The sequence below is a fragment of the Pseudophryne corroboree genome, chromosome 5, assembly GCF_028390025.1.
Source record: "Pseudophryne corroboree isolate aPseCor3 chromosome 5, aPseCor3.hap2, whole genome shotgun sequence".
Taxonomy (NCBI): domain Eukaryota; kingdom Metazoa; phylum Chordata; class Amphibia; order Anura; family Myobatrachidae; genus Pseudophryne; species Pseudophryne corroboree.
This window is the reverse complement of record NC_086448.1, coordinates 576,408,211-576,430,529: the sequence shown is the minus strand read 5'-3', so window position 1 is coordinate 576,430,529 and position 22,319 is coordinate 576,408,211. Positions and strand designations below refer to the sequence as shown.

Sequence of the window (22,319 nt, the reverse complement as noted above, 5' to 3'; positions counted from 1 at the left end):
GCAGCTTCAGCTCTCCCCAGCGGCACTGTACACTCCCGAGCCCTGGTTGCCGGGTACCTACAGCGGAGGCTCCAGTTTTCTTCATGTTAGACACACACGGCTGGGGCTCTCCAGGATCGCGTGGCCGCGCTTCGGGAGGTGGTAAGTGGGTCCCGCTTGCGGGACCCGGTCTTTATCGCGATCCGGCGCGGTCAGTGGGAGGCGGGCCGCGCGCGCTGGCGGTGGATACTGTGGATACAGGCGATCCCACTAGATCACCAGGGCATGGGCGCAGGTCAGGTTTTCTCTCTAAACCAATTCTTATATCGCCCACAGTACCCAATGGTTTTGCCAGCAGAGGGGATAAGGCTTAGACCTGAAGCCCCTCCCCTAGCCCCAGGGCGCCATTTCTAGCAAGTGTTCCCACCCTGGAGCTGCATATCTGTCTTTTCCTCACTCCCTGTCAGTGTCTGCGGCGCCATTATCCCTCAGCTGAGCTCACTGTTCCTGGGCCTGCTTGGGCAAATCCTCCTATGTAAAGCCGCCTGGTTGTCAGCGCTGTGCCTTTACATGACACTTAAGTATTCTACCTGCCTTTTTAGACAGTGATAGTTAAGAAAGAGTGCATTTAGTCAGGGTTTTATAGTACAATTACCCTGTGATATACATCCAGTTCTGACTGTGTACTGTTATATCTATTGTTATATAGCTGTATAAGCTAGTCCAGTGCAGTATTATTGTCAGTAATAACCTCTGCATTGTACAAACTGTGACTTTCTGTGTGTGCATTTGATAGCTGAGTGGTGTCCATTTCGTGTCTTTCACTCAACCTGCTATCCCTATATTCCATAACCTGAGGGGGCTTGGTGCGTCAGGTGTTATCTAATATAGGATTTTCACAAAGATATACTGTATTACGTATTTTTCTCTGTGATTTAGTCACCATATCTCTCCTTTATCTCTGCTAGTGCTGACTACACTGCGCATGGGGTTTGGGTTCAGAGATATAGTGCTGCTGATAATTGTACTGTGTTAACCTCATACTGCAAGTTCTATCATGTCTGCTTCTGAGGGTAACGGTTCTGGGGCTGAACACACTGCTGACGCCATGGGGCCACATGAGGAGAATATAGCAGCTGTGGGCTCTGGTTCTGGGGGCTCCTTGCCCCCCAGTGGGACTGTGGCAACGGAGGCACATACTGACCCACCGTGTGCCGCTTTTTCCACGCTTCTACATACGCTAGTTCATAAACTAACTCCCCCTATGGGACCCCCAATGCCGGTACGACCGTATGTGGTCCCTGCAGCTAACCCGCTGTGGGCGGACAAATTATCTGCTCAATTAAAGAAGTTGAACCAGTCCTTGACTACTAAAAAGTCTGACCTACGCTCGCCTAAGTCCAAGAGGTCCTCTAAGCGAGCGCTTATCTCCTCACAATCCACTGCTGTCACTGACACCTCGTCTGATGAAGACGGCACATTTACTGACCCCACAGGTTCTGACTCAGATACGGCTGATGGGGAGGGTAGTTCACATGTGGATGTTCCTGATCTTTTGGAGGCTATTAAGTTAATTCTGCAGATTACGGATGATCCCGAGCCATCCGGCCCTCCTAAGAAACCAGATAGGTTCAAGCGTCAGAAGGTGGTTAAGCAAGTTTTACCTCACTCTGACCACCTAGTGGATATACGTCAGGAACCCTGGGAAAACCCGGGTACGAAGTTTGTGCCTCAAAAGAAGATGCTGGCTCGCTATCCCCTCGCGAAAGGGCTGTCTAAAAATTGGGAAACGCCTCCTCCAGTAGACTCGCATGTGGCTAGGATGGTGGTTTCCTCAGCTCTACCTGTCACTACCGTCACGTCTCTAAAAGAGCCTACGGATAAACGTGTGGAGGGTTGTCTGAAAGCGATTTATACCCTCACGGGTGCTGCACAAAGGCCCACTATTGCAGCTACATGGGCTGCAGACGCTATTGAAGCATGCGCCTTGGAGTTAGAAGCTGAAATCTCTTCTGACCATGCTAGACATGCTTGTCATATATTGTCACAGCTTCTCGATATATTAAAGAGGCGGCTTCTGATGCCGGTATCCTAGCAGCCAAGGCCTCTACTACAGAAAAAGAAAAGGTTTACTAGCGCTGGCTGATTATGTATAGATGATAAATACTATATATCCGAAAGGCTTAGTGAATAAAAGACCACATTTATTCCACATATAAAAACACATCAAAGAATAAAATTTAAAAATTGCCACAATATGCCTGAGTTGATGATTTAGATGTCCATATGAACGGCTAATGACACTTGGAAAGGACTAATGTCACTGGAAATGTCCATCACTAATTGGTTAATTTGCATAAAGCTGATAATTTGCAGGTATGAGGTATTTACCAGTGATCCTGGGTGCAGATTTTGTCCACCTAATATATGGCTTGGTCAAATTTCCTCCTTATCGTAAGGGAAAAGGTCCAGAACGGGTGGATGCTGCAGTAGAAATGTCCAATGATGGTATACCAGAGTGTCAGATGAATGCCAATGGTGGTAATCGATGTCAAGGCAGGCAAAATAGCTCAACGCGTTTCGCTGGTTTTTATGATCCAGCTTCCTCAGGAGCAAGTAATGTAGTGGCTGGTATAAAGCCCTTTTATACCTGATTTGAGTGGCATGATTAATTACACATGAGTGATTACATAACATTAAAACACAAGCTGATCACATGATTAGAGTAGTCACGTGACCGGAACTCCGTCCAATAGAACAATACGGTTAGTATCGTGGTATTCCTCACATGTTCCAAACAAAGGTGGTTACCAAGCAACAAGTTTAGGCTGTTACTCTATGTCCGGTCCGGTGACGCACCAGGAGACCTGTGTGTGCGCCACGTGACCGGACATCTGTACGCGGGTCTAATATGTCCCGGTTAGTGCAGTGCAAAGAGTATCAACCAATCACGTGGTACCAGTCAGTTGTATAGACCACGTGATCGGAACGCCGCACATCTAAATAAATGTTCCCTTCTTATACAGGAAACAACCATCCGCGGGTCTAATATGTCCCGGTTGGTGCAGCGCAAAGAGTATCAACTTATCACGTGATAACCCAATCGGCTGGATGAATCATGTGATCAGAAACCCGCATATCTAAATAAATGAGGAAGCTGGATCATATAAACCAGAGAAACGCGTTGAGCTATTTTGCTTGCCTTGACATCGATTACCACCATTGGCATTCATCTGACACTCTGGTATACCATCATTGGACATTTCTACTGCAGCATCCACCCATTCTGGACCTTTTTCCTTACGATAAGGAGGAAATTTGACCCAGCCATATATTAGGTGGACAAAATCTGCACCCAGGATCACTGGTAAATACCTCATACCGGCAAATTATCGGCTTTATGCAAATTAACCGATTAGTGATGGACATTTCCAGTGACATTAGTCCTTTCCAAGTGTCATTAGCCGTTCATATGGACATCTAAATCATCAACTCAGGCATATTGTGGCAATTTTTAATCTCTATTTTTTAATTTTATTCTTTGATTCTTATGTGTTTTTATATGTGGAATAAATGTGGTCTTTTATTCACTAAGCATTTCGGATATATAGTATTTATCATTTATACATGATCAGCCAGCGCTGGTAAACCTTTTCTTTTTCTCTATATTTACTTACCAGGGGATTTACCACCCCTTATACCAGCTGCTATTGATAGCGCACCCTTCTTCTTTTTCTCTATATACTATTGAAGGCCTCTACTACGTCAGTCCTGGCTCGCTGGATATTGTGGCTGAGATCCTGGTCTGTGGATCTGGAATCTGGAAAAACCCTGGAGGTACTCCCTTTCAAGGGAGATATTCTGTTTGGGGAGGACTTAACTAAGATTGTGGCTGACTTGGCTACTGCCAAAACTGCCTGTCTGCCTAATACCGCTCCTTCTGTGTCGAAGGTTAAAGGTACGTCCTTTCGCCCCTTTTGTCCTACAGGTAAAGCAAAAGGTCAGGCGTACCATAAGCAGGCCCGCACTTCCAAACCTGGTAAGCCGAAGCTCAAAAGAGCCTGCTGCATGACGGGGCGGGCCTCCCCCTGGGGGATCCCAGGGTGGGGGGCTGGCTTCTAGGGTATACCCAGGAATGGTTGAAGACCACTTCAGATGCCTGGTACGGGAAGTCGTGACTCGAGGTTACGCCATAGTCTTCAAATACCGACCCCCTCATCGATTTTGCCAGACATACGTCCCTTTGGATCAGATAAAGGCTAAAACTCTACACTCGGTGGTACAGACCCTCCTGGATACAGGAGTCGTAGTACAGGTGCCTCTTGCTCAGAGAGGCCGGGGGTACTATTCTCCGCTGTTTCTAGTCCCGAAACCGAATGGGTCCTCCCGGCCCATTCTCAACCTCAAGGCATTGAACAGGTTTGTGAAGGTCTCCAAGTTCCGTATGGAAACCCTTCGCTCTATAGTTCTGGCCTTGGAACCTGGGGACTACATGGTCTCCCTGGACATACAGGATGCTTACCTGCATATTCCTATAGCAGTGTCACATCAACAATACCTGAGGTTCGCTATTGGCAACCTACATTACCAGTTTTGGGCGTTACCCTTTGGTTTAACAACGGCTCCGCGAGTCTTCACCAAAGTTATGGCGGTGATGACGGTGGTACTTCGCCGTCAAGAGGTCAGGATACTGCCGTATCTGGACGACTTTTAATCCTGGCAAATTCCCCAGATCTTCTCCTGCGTCATCTGGATATGACGGTCCAGCTTCTACAAGCCCACGGGTGGCTCATCAACTGGAAGAAATCCTCCCTGGTCCCTGCTCAGAGCATGGTGCACCTGGGAGCGTTGTTGGACACTCACAACCAGAGGTTGTTCTTGTCTCAGGAGAAAGTCCTGAAGATTCAGGACAGGATTCGTTGCTTCCTTTCTCGTCCGCAAGTGTCGATACATTCGGCAATGCAGGTGCTGGGCCTCATGGTATCAGCATTCGACATGGTGGAGTATGCTTAATTCCATTCTCGCCCCCTCCAGAGGCTGTTTCTAGCCAAGTGGGACGGCCTGCCTCACCGGATCAGGTCTCACATGATCTCATTGACTCTGGAGGTCCGTCTGTCGCTACACTGGTGGCTTCGGGACCAACAATTGTGCAGGGGCCGTCCCTTCTGGATATCCAACTGGGTGCTGTTGACAACAGATGCCAGTCTAAGAGGTAGGGGCGCGGTGCTGGAGCAACACTCCCTTCAGGGTCGGTGGACCAAGTAGGAATCTCTCCTCTCGATCAACATTCTGGAATTGAGGGCGGTCTTCAATGCGTTGAACCTGGCCCAGCATTTAATTCAGAACCGTCCTGTTCAAGTACAGTCGGACAACGCCACCACAGTGGCTTACATAAATTATCAAGGCGGCACTCTAAGCCGTTTGGCAATGAAGGAAGTCTCACGGATTCTACGTTGGGCGGAACGCCATCTACCGGCCATATCGGCAATATTTATTACGGGAGTCCTGAATTGGGAAGCGGGCTTTCTCAGTCGTCAGGACGTGCATGCCGGCGAGTGGGGCCTCCATCCAGAAGTGTTTTAACTCCTTGTGGAAAAGTGGGGCCTTCCAGACGTGGATCTGATGGCGTCTCGACACAATCACAAGGTTCCGGTCTTCGGAGCAAGGACAAGGGATCCTCAAGCAGCATTCATGGATGCGCTGGCGGTGCCGTGGAGGTTTCGGCTGCCGTACGTGTTTCCTCCGGTGTCACTCCTGCCCAGGGTAATTCGGAAGTTCAAGAAAGAAAAAGGAAATCTGCTTCTCATAGCTCCAGCGTGGCCCAGACGGCACTGGTTCTCAGACCTGCAGGGCCTATCGTCAGAGCGTCCAATTCTACTTCCACAACGCCCAGATCTCCTCGTTCAGGGCCCTTGTGTCTACCAGGACCTAGCCCGGCTATCTTTGACGGCGTGGCTCATGAAGCTTCCGTCTTGAGGGCTAAGGGGTTTTCTGAAGGGGTCATTAAAACTATGTTGCGGGACCGGAAACCGACTTATGCTCGGATTTATCATAGGGTCTGACATTCCTACTTTGTTTGGTGCGCATCTAACAATTATGACGCTTCCGAGTTTAGTACAGCCAAACTTTTGGCTTTTCTGCAGCAAGGTATAGATTTAGGCCTGCGTCTGGCCTCCCTTAAGGTTCATATTTCTGCCTTGTCGGTGTGGTTTTAGAGAAAAATTGCGACTTTACCTGATGTTCATACTTTCACTCAGGGTGTGTTGCGTATCCAACCTCCCTATGTCCCGCCTGTGGCTCCTTGGGACTTGTTGGTGGTTTTGGAGGCGTTGCAGGAGCCTCCATTTGAACCTCTTGGTTCAGCTGACCTTAAGTGGCTTTCCTTTAAGGTGGTGTTCTCGCTGGCTATTTCCTCTGCTAGAAGAGTGTCGGATCTGGGTGCCTTGTCTTGTAGTACCCCATATCTGATTTTTCACCGTGACCGGGCGGTTCTTAGGACTCGTCCCGGATATTTACCTAAAGTGGTTTCTTCGTTCCACCTTAATCAGGAGATTGTGGTTCCGGCCTTTGTCTCTCCTGATTTGTCTCCCAAAGAGCGGTCTTTGGATGTGGTACGGGCTCTCCGTATCTATGTGAAGAGAACTGCTTCTGTTCGAAAATCTGATTCTCTCTTTGTTTTGTTTGGATTTCACAAACGTGGTTGGCCTGCTCATAAGCAAACTCTGGCCAGATGGATTAGAATGGTGATTGCACATGCTTATGTGAGGGCTGGTTTGTCAGCTCCTGCTCACATTACGGCCCATTCTACTCGGTCTGTTGGACCTTCTTGGGCGGCCCAACGTGGTGTGACCCTTGACCAATTGTGCAAGGCTGCTACGTGGTCCTCAGGGAACACGTTCATAAGGTTCTATGCCTTCGATACTGCCGCTTCCCAGGATGCTTCCTTTGGACGCCGGGTTCTTGTGCCCGCTACAGTGCGTCCCCTCCCATAAGGAACTGCTTTAGGACATCTCCATTGTCCATCCTTGTGGAGCCCAGTGTACCCCTCAGCAGAAAACGAGTTTTATGGTAAGAACTCACCTTTGTTAAAACTCTTTCTGCGAGGTACACTGGGCTCCACAAGGCGCCCACCCTGACGCACTTAGCTTCTTTGGGTTGGTATGGCATTAGCAACTGACACGTCTCCTGTCGTGAGAATGCGGTGTTGTGGCTACTAACCGTTGTCGTCTCTTTTCCTGCTACTGCATTGGGCTGGTTAACTAAAAACTGAGCTCCTGTGCTGGAAGGCGGGGTGATATAGGAGGCGACGCTGTGCATTCTGGGAACAGTCAAAGCTTTGAGCATGTTGGTGCATCGGATCAAGATCCTATTCTACACCCCATTGTCCATTCCTTGTGGAGCCTCATTGCCATTCCTTGTGGAGCCCAGTGTACCTCGCAGAAAGAGTTTTAACAAAGGTAAGTTCTTACCATAAAACTCGTTATTTCGACTTACAACTAAAGACAGGCACAATTAGTAGAGCAGACCCTGCTTACAAAATCCACTCATCTATAAAAGAATCATCAGAACAATCTGAAAGGCGAGGAGTAGATGGTGTACATGTGGTTACCATAGAGGTGGTGTACAATAGCTGGAGAGCAATGGATTAACATCCCTTTTGACTGCTGTGGGATTCCGTTATAAAATGGCCTGCACTGCCTTGCTGGGAGCCAGGGCTAGGCCAGTGTAGATGCAGGGAAGGCAGCTTTGTTCCACATGTACATTGGCACATCAAGCTGTATTGGCCATTCTTCTCATCCACAACTTAACTCTGTTGGTGCAGCATTCAGTCCAAGGTTATATTGGCAGACGGCAGCTTTGTTTTGTCTTCTACTCTGAACTCTAGAAGTGGAGTGCAGGGCAGGTAACTAAGCACTTAGGACAGTATTCGTATTATATATCACGCCCAATCTCCTTTCTAAAGTGATGCCCGTTATCGCACATATCGCACCCATAGTAATCAGGTTTAGCTGCATAAAGGGTTAGGGCGCCTCGCTACCCCGGGGGTAGTGAGAAGAAATGAGGATACCATGCCCATCAGCATAAATAGAACGGGTGTGGAAGGGGACGGATAGAATTGAATACCGCCCATAAAGCCTTTTTTATTTTCTGCCTCTATTCAGAGGAGCAGAGTAAGCAAAGCTGCTCTTAGCCAATAGTATTTCTGCCACCTGAGTGCTGCATTTGGGAAGGAGCTGTATTGTCTACTTGGCCATAAGGGTATGAGTTCTGCTGTGCTCTAGAGAATGGTCTCTTTTGCAAACTGTTTTTTCTGTTGCGGGGTACACTGGGCTCCACAAGGATTGGACAATGGGGTGTAGAGTAGTATCTTGATCCGAGGCACCACAGGCTCAAAGCTTTGACTGTTCCCAGAATGCACAGTGCCACCTCCTCTATAACCCCGCCTCCCTGCACAGGAGCTCAGTTTTGTAAGTTGGTGCTGCAGTAAGCAGGCACTTAACAGAGGGGCTGCTCCAGGCAGCCCTAAGAAAAGCTTTTTATGAAGAAAAAGTGAAGACGTCAAGGGCAGCAGCGGTGGTAAATGTCAGGAGACATTCACTGCTGCAGCTCCAGCTCTCCCCAGCGGCACTGTACACTCCCGAGCCCTGGTTGCCGGGTACCTACAGCGGAGACTCCAGTTTTCTTCACGTTAGACACACACGGCTGGGGCTCTCCAGGATCGCGTGGCCGCGCTTCGGGAGGTGGTGAGTGGGACCCGCTTGCGGGACACTGTCTTTATCGTGATCTGGCGCGGTCAGTGGGAGGCGGGCCGCACGCGCTGGCTGTTGACACTGTGGCAGTACAGGCGATCCCACTAGATCACCAGGGCATGGGCGCAGGTCAGGTTTTCTCTCTAAACCGATTTTTATATCGCCCGCAGTACCCGGTGGTTTTGCCAGCGGGGGGATAAGCCTTAGACCTGAAGCCCCTCCCCCAGTCCCAGGGCGCCATTTCCAGCAAGTGTTCCCGCCCTGGAGCTGCATTTCTGTCTTTCCCTCACTCCCTGTCAGTGTCTGCGGCGCCATTATCCCTCAGCTCACTGTTCCTGGGACTGCTTGGGCAAATCCTCCTATGTAAAGCCACCTGGTTGTCAGCGCTGTGCCTTTACATGACACTTAAGTATTCTACCTGCCTTTTTAGACAGTGATAGTTAAGAAAGAGTGCATTCAGTCAGGGTTTTATAGTACAATTACCCTGTGATATACATCCAGTTCTGACTGTGTACTGTTATATCTATTGTTATATAGCTGTGTAAGCTAGTCCAGTGCAGTATTATTGTCAGTAATAACCTCTGCATTGTGCAAATTGTGACTTTCTGTGTGTGCATTTGATAGCTGAGTGTTGTCCATTTCGTGTCTTTCACTCAACTTGCTATCCCTATATTCTATAACCTGAGGGGGCTTGGTGCGTCAGGTGTTATTTAATATAGGATTTTCACAAAGATATACTGTATTACGTATTTTCTCTGTGATTTAGTCACCATATCTCTCCTTTATCTCTGCTAGTGCTGACTACACTGCGCATGGGGTTTGGGTTTAGAGGTATAGTGCTGCTGACAATTGTATTGTGTTACCTCATACTGCAAGTTATATCATGTCTGCTTTTGAGGGTAACGGTTCTGGGGCTGAACACACTGCCGGTGTTGCTGAAGCCACAGACTCATATGAGGAGAATATAGCAGCGGTGGGCTCTGGTTCTGGGGGGCTCCTTGCCCCCCAGTGGGACTGTGGCAACGGAGGCACATACTGACCCACCGTGGGCCGCTTTTTCCACGCTTCTGCATACGCTAGTTCATAAACTAACACCCCCTATGGGACCCCCAATGCCGGTACGACCGTATGTGGTCCCTGCAGCTAACCCGCCATGGGCGAACGATTTATCTGCTCAATTAAAGAAGTTGAACCAGTCCCTGACTACTAAAAAGTCTGACCATCGCTCGCCTAAGTCCAAGGGGTCCTCTAAGCGAGCGCTTGTCTCCTCACAATCCACTGCTGTCACTGACACCTCGTCTGATGAAGACAGCACGCACACTGGGGGTCATTCCGAGTTGTTCGCTCTGTATTTTTTTGTCGCAACGGAGCGATTGGTCGCTAATGCGCATGCGCAATGCCCGCAGTACGACTGCGCCAAGTAAATTTGCTATGCAGTTAGGTATTTTACTCATGGCATTACAAGGTTTTTTCTTCGTTCTGGTGATCATAATGTGATTGACAGGAAGTGGGTGTTTCTGGGCGGAAACAGGCCGTTTTATGGGTGTGTGCGAAAAAACGCTACCGTTTCTGGGAAAAACGCGGGAGTGGCTGGAGAAACGGAGGAGTGTCTGGGCGAACGCTGGGTGTGTTTGTGACGTCAAACCAGGAACGACAAGCACTGAACTGATCGCAGATGCCGAGTAAGTGTGGAGCTACTCAGAAACTGCTAAGAAGTGTCTATTCGCAATTCTGCTAACCTTTCGTTCGCAATTTTGATAAGATAAGATTCACTCCCAGTAGGCGGCGGCTTAGCGTGTGCAAAGCTGCTAAAAGCAGCTTGCGAGCGAACAACTCGGAATGACCCCCACTGACCCCACAGGTTCTGACTCCGATACGGCAGATGGGGAGGGTAGTTCACATGTGGATGTTCCTGATCTTTTGGAGGCTATTAAGTTAATTCTACAGATTACGGATGATCCCGAGCCATCCGTCCCTCCTAAGAAACCAGATAGGTTCAAGCGTCAGAAGGTGGTTAAACAAGTTTTACCTCACTCTGACCACCTAGTGGATATACGTCAGGAACCCTGGAAAAACCCGGGTACGAAGTTTGTGCCTCAAAAGAAGATGCTGGCTCGCTATCCCCTCGCGCCAGAGCTGTCTAAGATTTGGGAAACACCTCCTCCAGTGGACTCACATGTGGCTAGGATGGTGGTTTCCTCAGCTCTGCCTGTCACTACCGTCACGTCTCTAAAAGAGCCTACGGATAAGCGTGTGGAGGGTTGTCTCAAAGCGATGCACACCCTCACGGGTGCTGCGCAAAGGCCCACTATTGCAGCTACATGGGCTGCCGAGGCTATTGAAGCGTGGGCCTTGGAGTTAGAAGCTGAAATCTCCTCTGACCATGCTAGACAATGCTTGTCATATATTGTCACAGCTTCTCGATATATTAAAGAGGCGGCTTCGGATGCCGGTATCCTAGCAGCCAAGGCCTCTACTACGTCAGTCCTGGCTCGCCGGATATTGTGGCTGAGATCCTGGTCTGTGGATCTGGACTCTAGAAAAACCCTGGAGGTACTCCCTTTCAAGGGAGATATTCTGCTTGGGGAGGACTTAAATAAGATAGTGGCTGACTTGGCTACTGCCAAAACTGCCTTTCTGCTAAATACCACTCCTTCTGTGTCGAAGGCTAAAGGTACGTCCTTTTGCCCTTCAGGTAAAGCAAAAGGTCAGGCATACCACAAGCAGGCCCGCACTTCCAAACCTGGTAAGCCGAAGCCCAAAAGAGCCTGGGCTTACCGTCTGCCAGCTTCCAAGCCCGATAAGCCTGCCGCATGACGGGGCGGGCCTCCCCCTGGGGGATCCCAGGGTGGGGGGCCGGCTTCTATGGTATACCCAGGAATAGTTGAAGACCACTTTAGATGCCTGAGTACGGGAAGTCGTTACACGAGGTTACGCCATAGCCTTCAAAAACCGACCCCCTCATCGATTTTACCAGACAGACGTCCCGTCAGACCAGACAAAGGCAAACACTCTGCATTTGGTGGTACAGACCCTCCTGGATACAGGAGTTGTAGTACAGGTGCCTCTTGCTCAGAGGGGCCGGGGGTACTATTCTCTGCTGTTTCTAGTCCCGAAACCGAATGGGTCCTCCCGTCCCATTCTCAAACTCAAGGCATTGAACAGGTTTGTGAAGGTTTCCAAGTTCCGTATGGAAACCCTTCGCTCTATAGTTCTGGCCTTGGAACCTGGGGACTACATGGTCTCCCTGGACATACAGGATGCTTACCTGCATATTCCTATAGCAGCGTCACATCAGCAATACCTGAGGTTTGCTATTGGCAACCTCCATTACCAGTTTCGGGTGTTACCTTTTGGTTTAACAACGGCTACGCGAGTCTTCACCAAAGTAATGGCGGTGATGACGGTGGTACTCCGCCGTCAAGGGGTCAGGATACTGCCGTACCTGGACGACTTGTTAATCCTGGCAAATTCCCCAGAACTTCTCCTACGTCATCTGGATATGACGATCTGGTTTCTACAAGCCCACGGTTGGCTCATCAACTGGAAGAAATCCTCCCTGGTCCCTTCTGGATATCCAACTGGGTCCTGTTGACGACAGATGCCAGTCTAAGAGGTTGGGGCGCGGTGCTAGAGCAACACTCCCTTCAGGGTCGGTGGACCAAGGAGGAATCTCTCCTCTCGATCAACATTCTGGAATTGCGGGCGGTCTTCAATGCGTTGAACCTGGCCCAGCATTTAATTCAGAACCGTCCTGTTCAAGTACAGTTGGACAACGCCACCACAGTGGCTTACATAAATCATCAAGGCGGCACTCTAAGCCGTTTGGCAATGAAGGAAGTCTCACGGATTCTACGTTGGGCGGAACGCCATCTACCGGCCATATCGGCAATATTCATTCCGGGAGTCCTGAATTGGGAAGCGGACTTTCTCAGTCGTCAGGACGTGCATGCCGGCGAGTGGGGCCTCCATCCAGAAGTGTTTCAACTCCTAGTGGAAAAGTGGGGTCTTCCAGATGTAGATCTGATGGCGTCTCGACACAATCACAAGATTCCGGTCTTCGGAGCAAGGACAAGGGATCCTCAAGCAGCATTCGTGGATGCGCTGGCGGTGCCGTGGAGGTTTCGGCTGCTGTACGTGTTCCCTCCGGTGTCACTCCTGCCCAGGGTAATTCGGAAGTTCAAGCAAGAAAAAGGAAATCTGCTTCTCATAGCTCCGGCGTGGCCCAGACGGCACTGGTTCTCAGACCTGCAAGGCCTATCGTCAGAGCGTCCACTTCTACTTCCACAACGCCCAGACCTCCTCGTTCAGGACCCCTGTTTCTAACAGGACCTAGCCCGGCTGTCTTTGACAGCGTGGCTCTTGAAGCTTCCGTCTTGAGGGCTAAGGGGTTTTCTGAAGGGGTCATTAAAACTATGTTGCGGGCCCGGAAACCAGCTTCTGCTCGGATTTATCATAGGGTCTGGCATTCCTACTTTGTTTGGTGCGCATCTAACAATTATGACGCTTCCGAGTTTAGTACAGCCAAACTTTTGGCTATCTGCAGCAAGGCCTAGATTTAGGCCTGCGTCTGGCCTCCCTTAAGGTTCATATTTCTGCCTTGTCGGTGTGGTTTCAGAGAAAAATTGCGACTACCTGATGTTCATACTTTCAGGGTGTGTTGCGTATCCAACCTCCCTATGTCCCGCTTGTGGCTCCTTGGGACTTGTCTGTGGTTTTGGAGGCGTTGCAGGAGCCTCCATTTGAACCTCTTGGTTCAACTGACCTTAAGTGGCTTTCCCTGAAGGTGGTGTTCTAGCTGGCTATTGCCTCTGCTAGAAGAGTGTCGGATCTGGGTGCCTTGTCTTGTAGTTCCCCATATTTGATTTTTCACCGTGACCGGGCGGTTCTTAGGACTCGTCCCGGATATTTACCTAAGGTGGTTTCTTCGTTCCACCTTAATCAGGAGATTGTGGTTCCGGCCTTTGTCTCTCCTGATTTGTCTCCCAAAGAGCGGTCTTTGGATGTGGTACAGGCTCTCCGTATCTATGTGAAGAGAACTGCTTCTGTTCGAAAATCTGATTCTCTCTTTGTTTTGTTTGGATTTCACAAACGTGGCTGGCCTGCTCATAAGCAAACTCTGGCCAGATGGATTAGAATGGTGATTGCACATGCTTATGTGAGGGCTGGTTTGTCAGCTCCTGCTCACATTACGGCCCATTCTACTCTGTCTGTTGGACCTTCTTGGGCGGCCCAACGTGGTGCGACCCTTGACCAATTGTGCAAGGCGGCTACGTGGTCCTCTGGGAACACGTTCATAAGGTTCTATGCCTTCGATACTGCCGCTTCCCAGGATGCTTCCTTTGGACGCCGGGTTCTTGTGCCCGCTACAGTGCATCCCCTCCCATAAGGAACTGCTTTAGGACATCCCCATTGTCCATCCTTGTGGAGCCCAGTGTACCCCTCAGCAGAAAACGAGTTTTATGGTAAGAACTTACCTTTGTTAAAACTCTTTCTGTGAGGTACACTGGGCTCCACAAGGCGCCCAGCCTGACGCACTTAGCTTCTTTGGGTTGGTATGGCATTAGCCGCTGACACGTCTCCTGTCGTGAGAATGCGGTGTTGTGGCTACTAACCGTTGTCGTCTCTTTTCCTGCTACTGCATTGGGCTGGTTAACTAAAAACTGAGCTCCTGTGCTGGAAGGCGGGGTGATATAGGAGGCGGCGCTGTGCATTCTGGGAACAGTCAAAGCTTTGAGCCTGTTGGTGCATCAGATCAAGATCCTATTCTACACCCCATTGTCCATTCCTTGTGGAGCCCCATTGTCCATTCCTTGTGGAGCCCAGTGTACCTCGCAGAAAGAGTTTTAACAAAGGTAAGTTCTTACCATAAAACTCGTTATTTCGACTTACAACTAAAGACAGGCACAATTAGTAGAGCAGACCCTGCTTACAAAATCCACTCATCTATAAAAGAATCATCAGAACAATCTGAAAGGCGAGGAGTAGATGGTGTACATGAGGTTACCATAGAGGTGGTGTACAATAGCTGGAGAGCAATGGATTAACATCCCTTTTGACTGCTGTGGGATTCTGTTATAAAATGGCCTGACAATGGGGTGTAGAGTAGGATCTTGATCCGAGGCACCAACAGGCTTAAAGCTTTGACTGTTCCCAGAATGCACAGTGCCAACTCCTCTATAACCCCGCCTCCCTGCACAGGAGCTCAGTTTTGTAAGTTGGTGCTGCAGTAAGCAGGCACTTAACAGAGGGGCTGCTCCAGGCAGCCCTAAGAAAAGCTTTTTATGAAGAAAAAGTGAAGACTTCAAGGGCAGCAGCAGTAGTAAATGTCAGGAGATATTCACTGCTGCAGCTCCAGCTCTTCCCAGCGGCACTGTACACTCCCGAGCCCTGGTTGCCGGGTGCCTACAGCGGAGGCTCCGGTTTTCTTCACGTTAGACACACACAGCTGGGGCTCTCCAGGATCGCGTGGCCGTGCTTCGGGAGGTGGTGAGTGCGTCCCGCTTGCGATCCGGCGCGGTCAGTGGGAGGCGGGCCGCACACGCTGGCGGTGGACACTGTGGCAGTACAGGCGATCCCACTAGATCACCAGGGCATGGGCGCAGGTCAGGTTTTCTCTCTAAACCGATTTTTATATCGCCCGCAGTACCCGGTGGTTTTGCCAGCCGGGGGATAAGCCTTAGACCTGAAGCCCCTCCCCAGCCCCAGGGCGCCATTTCCAGCAAGTGTTCCCGCCCTGGAGCTGCATTTCTGTCTTTCCCTCACTCCCTGCCAGTGTCTGCGGCGCCATTATCCCTCAGCTCACTGTTCCTGGGACTGCTTGGGCAAATCCTCCTATGTAAAGCCGCCTGGTTGTCAGCGCTGTGCCTTTACATGACACTTAAGTATTCTACCTGCCTTTTTAGACAGTGATAGTTAAGAAAGAGTGCATTCAGTCAGGGTTTTATAGTACAATTACCCTGTGATATACATCCAGTTCTGACTGTGTACTGTTATATCTATTGTTATATAGCTGTGTAAGCTAGTCCAGTGCAGTATTATTGTCAGTAATAACCTCTGCATTGTGCAAATTGTGACTTTCTGTGTGTGCATTTGATAGCTGAGTGTTGTCCATTTCGTGTCTTTCACTCAACTTGCTATCCCTATATTCTATAACCTGAGGGGGCTTGGTGCGTCAGGTGTTATTTAATATAGGATTTTCACAAAGATATACTGTATTACGTATTTTTCTCTGATTTAGTCACCATATCTCTCCTTTATCTCTGCTAGTGCTGACTACACTGCGCAGGGGTTTGGGTTTAGAGGTATAGTGCTGCTGATAATTGTACTGTGTTACCTCATACTGCAAGTTATATCATGTCTGCTTCTGAGGGTAACGGTTCTGGGGCTGAACACACTGCCGGTGTTGCTGAAGCCACAGACCCATATGAGGAGAATATAGCAGCGGTGGGCTCTGGTTCTGGGGACTCCTTGCCGTCCAGTGGGACTGTGGCAACGGAGGCACATACTGACCCACCGTGGGCCGCTTTTTCCACGCTTCTGCATATGCTAGTTCATAAACTAACACCCCCTATGGGACCCCCAATGCCGGTACGACCGTATGTGGTCCCTGCAGCTAACCCGCCGTGGGCGGACGATTTATCTGCTCAATTAAAGAAGTTGAACCAGTCCCTGACTACTAGAAAGTCTGACCATCGCTCGACTAAGTCCAAGGGGTACTCTAAGCGAGCGCTTGTCTCCTCACAATCCACTGCTGTCACTGACACCTCGTCTGATGAAGACGGCACGCACACTGACCCCACAGGTTCTGACTCAGATACGGCTGATGGGGAGGGTAATTCACATGTGGATGTTCCTGATCTTTTGGAGGCTATTAAGTTAATTCTACAGATTATGGATGATCCCGAGCCATCCGTCCCTCCTAAGAAACCCGATAGGTTCAAGCGTCAGAAGGTGGTTAAACAAGTTTTACCTCGCTCTGATCACCTAGTGGATATACGTCAGGAACCCTGGGAAAACCCGGGTACGAAGTTTGTGCCTCAAAAGAAGATGCTGGCTCGCTATCCCCTCGCGCCAGAGCTGTCTAAGATTTGGGAAACACCTCCTCCAGTGGACTCACATGTGGCTAGGATGGTGGTTTCCTCAGCTCTGCCTGTCACTACCGTCACGTCTCTAAAAGAGCCTACGGATAAGTGTGTGGAGGGTTGTCTGAAAGCGATTTACACCCTCACGGGTGCTGCACAAAGGCCCACTATTGCCGCTACATGGGCTGCCGAGGCTGTTGAAGCGTGGGCCTTGGAGTTAGAAGCTGAAATCTCCTCTGACCATGCTAGACAATGCTTGTCATATATTGTCACAGCTTCTCGATATATTTAAGAGGCGGCTTCGGATGCCGGTATCCTAGCAGCCAAGGCCTCTACTACGTCAGTCCTGGCTCGCCGGATATTGTGGCTGAGATCCTCGTCTGTGGATCTGGACTCTAGAAAAACCCTGGAGGTACTCCCTTTCAAGGGAGATATTCTGTTTGGGGAGGACTTAAATAAGATAGTGGCTGACTTGGCTACTGCCAAAACTGCCTTCAGCCAAATACCGCTCCTTCTGTGTTGAAGGCTAAAGGTACGTCCTTTCGCCCCTTTCGCCCTTCAGGTAAAGCAAAAGGTCAGGCGTACCACAAGCAGGCCCGCACTTCCAAACCTGGTAAGCCGAAGCCCAAAAGAGTCTGGGCTTACCGTCAGCCAGCTTCCAAGACCGATAAGCCTGCCGCATGACGGGGCGGGCCTCCCCCTGGGTGATCCCAGGGTGGGGGGCCGGCTTCTATGGTATACCCAGGAATGGTTGAAGACCACTTCAGATGCCTGGGTACGGGAAGTCGTTACTCGAGGTTACGCCATAGCCTTCAAAAACCGACCCCCTCATCGATTTTGCCAGACAGACGTCCCGTCGGACCAGACAAAGGCAAACACTCTGCATTTGGTGGTACAGACCCTCCTGGATACAGGAGTTGTAGTACAGGTGCCTCTTGCTCAGAGGGGCCGGGGGTACTATTCTCTGCTGTTTCTAGTCCCGAAACCGAATGGGTCCTCCCGGCCCATTCTCAACCTCAAGGCATTGAACAGGTTTGTGAAGGTTTCCAAGTTCCGTATGGAAACCCTTCACTCTATAGTTCTGGCCTTGGAACCTGGGGACTACATGGTCTCCCTGGACATACAGGATGCTTACCTGCATATTCCTATAGCAGCGTCACATCAGCAATACCTGAGGTTTGCTATTGGCAACCTCCATTACCAGTTTCGGGTGTTACCTTTTGGTTTAACAACGGTTCCGCGAGTCTTCACCAAAGTAATGGCGGTGATGACGGTGGTACTCCGCCATCAAGGGGTCAGGATACTCCCGTACCTGGACGACTTGTTAATCCTGGCAAATTCCCCAGAACTTCTCCTACGTCATCTGGATATGACGGTCCGGTTTCTACAAGCCCACGGGTGGCTCATCAACTGGAAGAAATCCTCCCTGGTCCCTGCTCAGAGCATGGTGCACCTGGGAGCGCTATTGGACTGTCACTGGCCTAGACTGAGGGTGTTGTGAACTCGGGGATTCTTCCGATGGTTGGGAAGAGGAACCACAACTGAGCCGGAAAAGGGGAGGCCTAATATAGGATTTCCTCATACAGGACGCTGACAGTGGAGTTTGATGAAATATTGAAGAGTTTTATTGCAGGGAAAACAACTTAAAGTCAAATGACAAAAGGAATAAATGAGGGAAATGTCCAGACCCACTGAAGGGTTTTTATGAGCAGGATTAGAGATGCTGGTAACTGAGAAAACTGTGGGTGATGTTTGAAAGTCACTGATAACTTATAAGTAATGATAGAGGCACAGATGGTTAAAGAACTTGTGAACGTTGACAGAGACGCTGATGATGTGAGGAATTAAAGTGCAGGGGTTTTAGACGCTGTTAATTTGTAGAACTTGAGAACGGTGACTGTGACGCTGATGACATGAGGAACTGAAGTGCAGGGGTTTTAGACGCTGTTAATTTGTAGAACTTGAGAACGGTGATTTAGGCCCGCAGCCACGCTGATTCCTAGGAGCACTGGTGACTGGACCGCAGAAAGATATACCGGCCGCTGAGTACACTGGAACCGGTGCAGCGAACTGGCAGACTGGAAATGCCGGAGACACTGGAGTACAACTGCAGAGATCCTTGCCGGGAACAAGAGCGCTGGCATCTACGTCAGGGAAAGACGATACTCAGGCACTGAAGCTCTGTCCGGCGTCTGGCTTTGAATCTCCCGCCAGTGCTGGATTGGCGGAGCAGTCTGATGACGTCACCTGCCCCCCGTCCACGTGATGCCGGGTGTCATGGCGGCGCCCATGCCCCGGAGTACCGCCGGGAGCCGCGCCAGCCAGACGCCAGAGCCCGTGGCCCACCGAAGGCAAAGGCTGCAACACCGACCAGCAGACACGCAGGGGTAAGCGCGGCGAACGCCGCCTCTGGTGTGTGACAGTACCCCCTCCTCCAGGAGTGGCCCCAGGACACTTTCCAGGTTTTATTGGATGTCTGGAATGGAACATCCGCACCAGTCGGGGAGCCGTAACTTCAGTAGCTTTGACCCAGCTCCTTTCCTCGGGCCCAAAGCCTTTCCATTCCACCAAATACTGTAGATTCTTGTGAAGATAGCGAGAACCAAGAATAGCTTTGATCTCAAAGTCCGTACCCTCTTCAGCCTCTGCAGAGGTTGGCCTAGGGGACTTGGAATGAAACCGGTTCAAAACAAGAGGGCGAAGAAAAGAGAGACATGGAAGGAATTTGGTATCCGGAGATGGGAAGGCAATCCCAATTTACAGGCAACCGGATTCAAGACTTGTAACACGGGATAAGGACCAATGAACCTTGGAGCGAACTTCATAGAGGGCACCTTTAAACCGGAGATTGCGGGTAGAGAGCCATACCCTGTCACCAACCTTGTATTGAGGAGCTGCCCGTCGCTTCCTATCCGCAAAGAACTTATAGCGACCAGAAACTCTCTTGAGGTTGGCATGAACTCGACTCCAGATTTGACTGAAATGCCGGAGAGTAGAGGCTGCAGCAGGAACTTCTTCTGGAGGACAAATGGGCAATTCCGGAACTTGGGGATGAAATCCGTAATTAATGAAAAATGGAGACTCACCAGTCGAGGAGTGATAAAGATGATTATGGGCGAACTCAGCCCAAGGCAACAACTCCACCCAATTATCTTGTGAGGGGGAGAGGTAAACACGGAGAAAAGTCTCTAAATCTTGATTGACGCGTTCAGTTTGCCCATTGGTCTGTGGATGGTAAGCAGATGAAAACTTGAGTTTTAATTGTAGAGCCATGCAGAGGGCTCTCCAGAATTTTGCCGTAAACTGTACCCCTCGATCCGAGACTATTTCCAGAGGTATCCCGTGCAGGCGGAAGTGTTCCCGAATAAATAACAAAGCCAACTTAGAAACTGATGGTAATCCGGTCAACGGAACAAAATGTGCCATCTCAGAGAATCGGTCGATAATCACCCAGACGGTGTTATGACCCTTAGAGAGAGGTAGTTCAGTAACAAAGTCCATAGAGATATGAGTCCAAGGCCTCTTAGGAATGGACAATGGATGCAACAATCCCGCAGGAGGCAGACGAAGAATTTGGTGCTGAGCACATTGAGGACATGAGTTGACATACTCTTGAACGTCCTTCTTCATAGTGTCCCACCAGTAAGATCTTCGTAGAAATTCCCACATCTTTTGAACTCCCGGATGGCCAGAAAACTTGGAAATGTGAGCCCACTGCAACAATCTTGGTCGAAATTTAGCTGGCACAGACATTCTTCCAGGAGGAGGACCCAACGCAGTGGGAGCCGCAGAAATAGAGACAGGACTGAGGATCAACGCCTTTTCAACAGTATTCTCCTCATCCGAAGCCATTAAGGAACGGGATAGGGCATCCGCCTTGGTGTTAAGAGTTCCAGCCCGGTACTTAATGACAAACGAAAATCGAGCAAAGAAGAGCGCCCATCTTGCTTGACGGGGATTCAAGCACTGGGCCGTCTTGAGATACAGTAAATTCTTGTGATCCGTGAAAATCATAATTAGATGTTTAGCACCTTCCAAAAGATATCTCCATTCTTCTAAGGCAGATTTTAAGATTTTATTGCCAACAGCTCTTTATCGCCAATGGTGTAATTTAATTCAGCAGGGGAGAACTTGCGAGAATGGAAACCACATGGATGTAACTTCCCATCTGGAGCGTACTGCGAGAGTACGGCACCTATGCCTACCATAGAAGCATCAACCTCCAGAAAGAATGGTTTTAGAAAGTCTGGTTGCTGAAGTACCAGAGCGGTCATAAAGGCTGCCTTCAACTGGGCGAACGCTGCTACAGCTTCAGAGGACCAATGGCTTGGGTCAGCCCCTTTCTTGGTTAGGGCAGTAATTGGTGCCACAATAGTAGAGAAACCCCTTATGAATTTCCGGTAGTAATTTGCGAACCCTAGAAATCGTTGCACTGCTTTCAAGGAAAGAGGCTGAGTCCAGTCCCGAATGGCAGAAAGTTTCTCCGGATCCATACGCAACTCCGTACCTGAAATAATGTAGCCCAGAAATGGAATAGATGGGACCTCAAAGGTGCACTTGGGAATCTTGCCGTAAAGATGGTTCTCTCGCAACCGAAGGAGTACCTCCTTAACTTGTATTCTGTGCTCAGAGAGATTCTTCGAAAATATCAAGATATCATCCAAATATACCACCACATTTAGGTATAACATGTCCCGAAAGACTTCATTAATGAATCCCTGGAAGACGGCGGGGGCGTTGCTGAGGCCAAACGGCATTACCAGGTACTCATAATGCCCGTCCCTAGTATTGAAGGCCGTCTTCCATTCGTCCCCTTGTCGGATACGTATCAAGTTATAAGCTCCCCTTAAATCGAGCTCCGCGAACTCTATCGAAAAGCTCCGTGATGAGCGGCAGAGGATACTTATTCTGAATGGTGACTTCGTTTAGACCACGATAATCGATACATGGCCTCAGGCCTCCATCTTTTTTCTTCACAAAGAAGAAGCCTGCTCCCGCTGGGGAAGTAGAGGGGCGGATGAATCCCTTCTGCAGATTAGACTTGATATATTCTGACATGGCTTGAGTCTCAGGTACTGACAAAGGATAGGTACGACCTCGAGGTGGCATTTTCCCCGGAATGAGCTCAATAGGACAGTCCCAGGGTCTATGCGGTGGTAACTTATCAGCCGCCTGTTCCGAGAAGACATCTGTAAACTCCCGATAAGCCTCTGGAATAAGCTCTATGTCCGACTTGGACGATGCACGAAGCGGGTAGACAGGAGTAAGACAATTCGAGTGACAGAATGGACTCCAAGAAATTATCTGTGTCGACCTCCAGTTGACATGAGGGTTGTGAAGCTTGAGCCAGGGAAGACCAAGGACAAGATCGTGAGACATCTCCTGAATCACAAGGAACTCCAGATGTTCTTGGTGCAAAGCTCCCACTTGCAGCTTGATTGGCATAGTACGACTTGTAATCAGAGCATTAGGAATTTGGGTACCATTAATAGCAGTTATCGTAATA

The 22,319-nt window shown here is 49.7% G+C and overlaps 1 protein-coding gene across 7 annotated transcripts in view; it reads left to right on the top strand.

The window, feature by feature from the left end:
* ZNF236 (zinc finger protein 236) overlaps nt 1-22,319 on the top strand; it is a 531,150-nt gene that overhangs the window by 141,210 nt on the left and 367,621 nt on the right. The gene's annotated exons all lie outside the window — the stretch shown is intronic.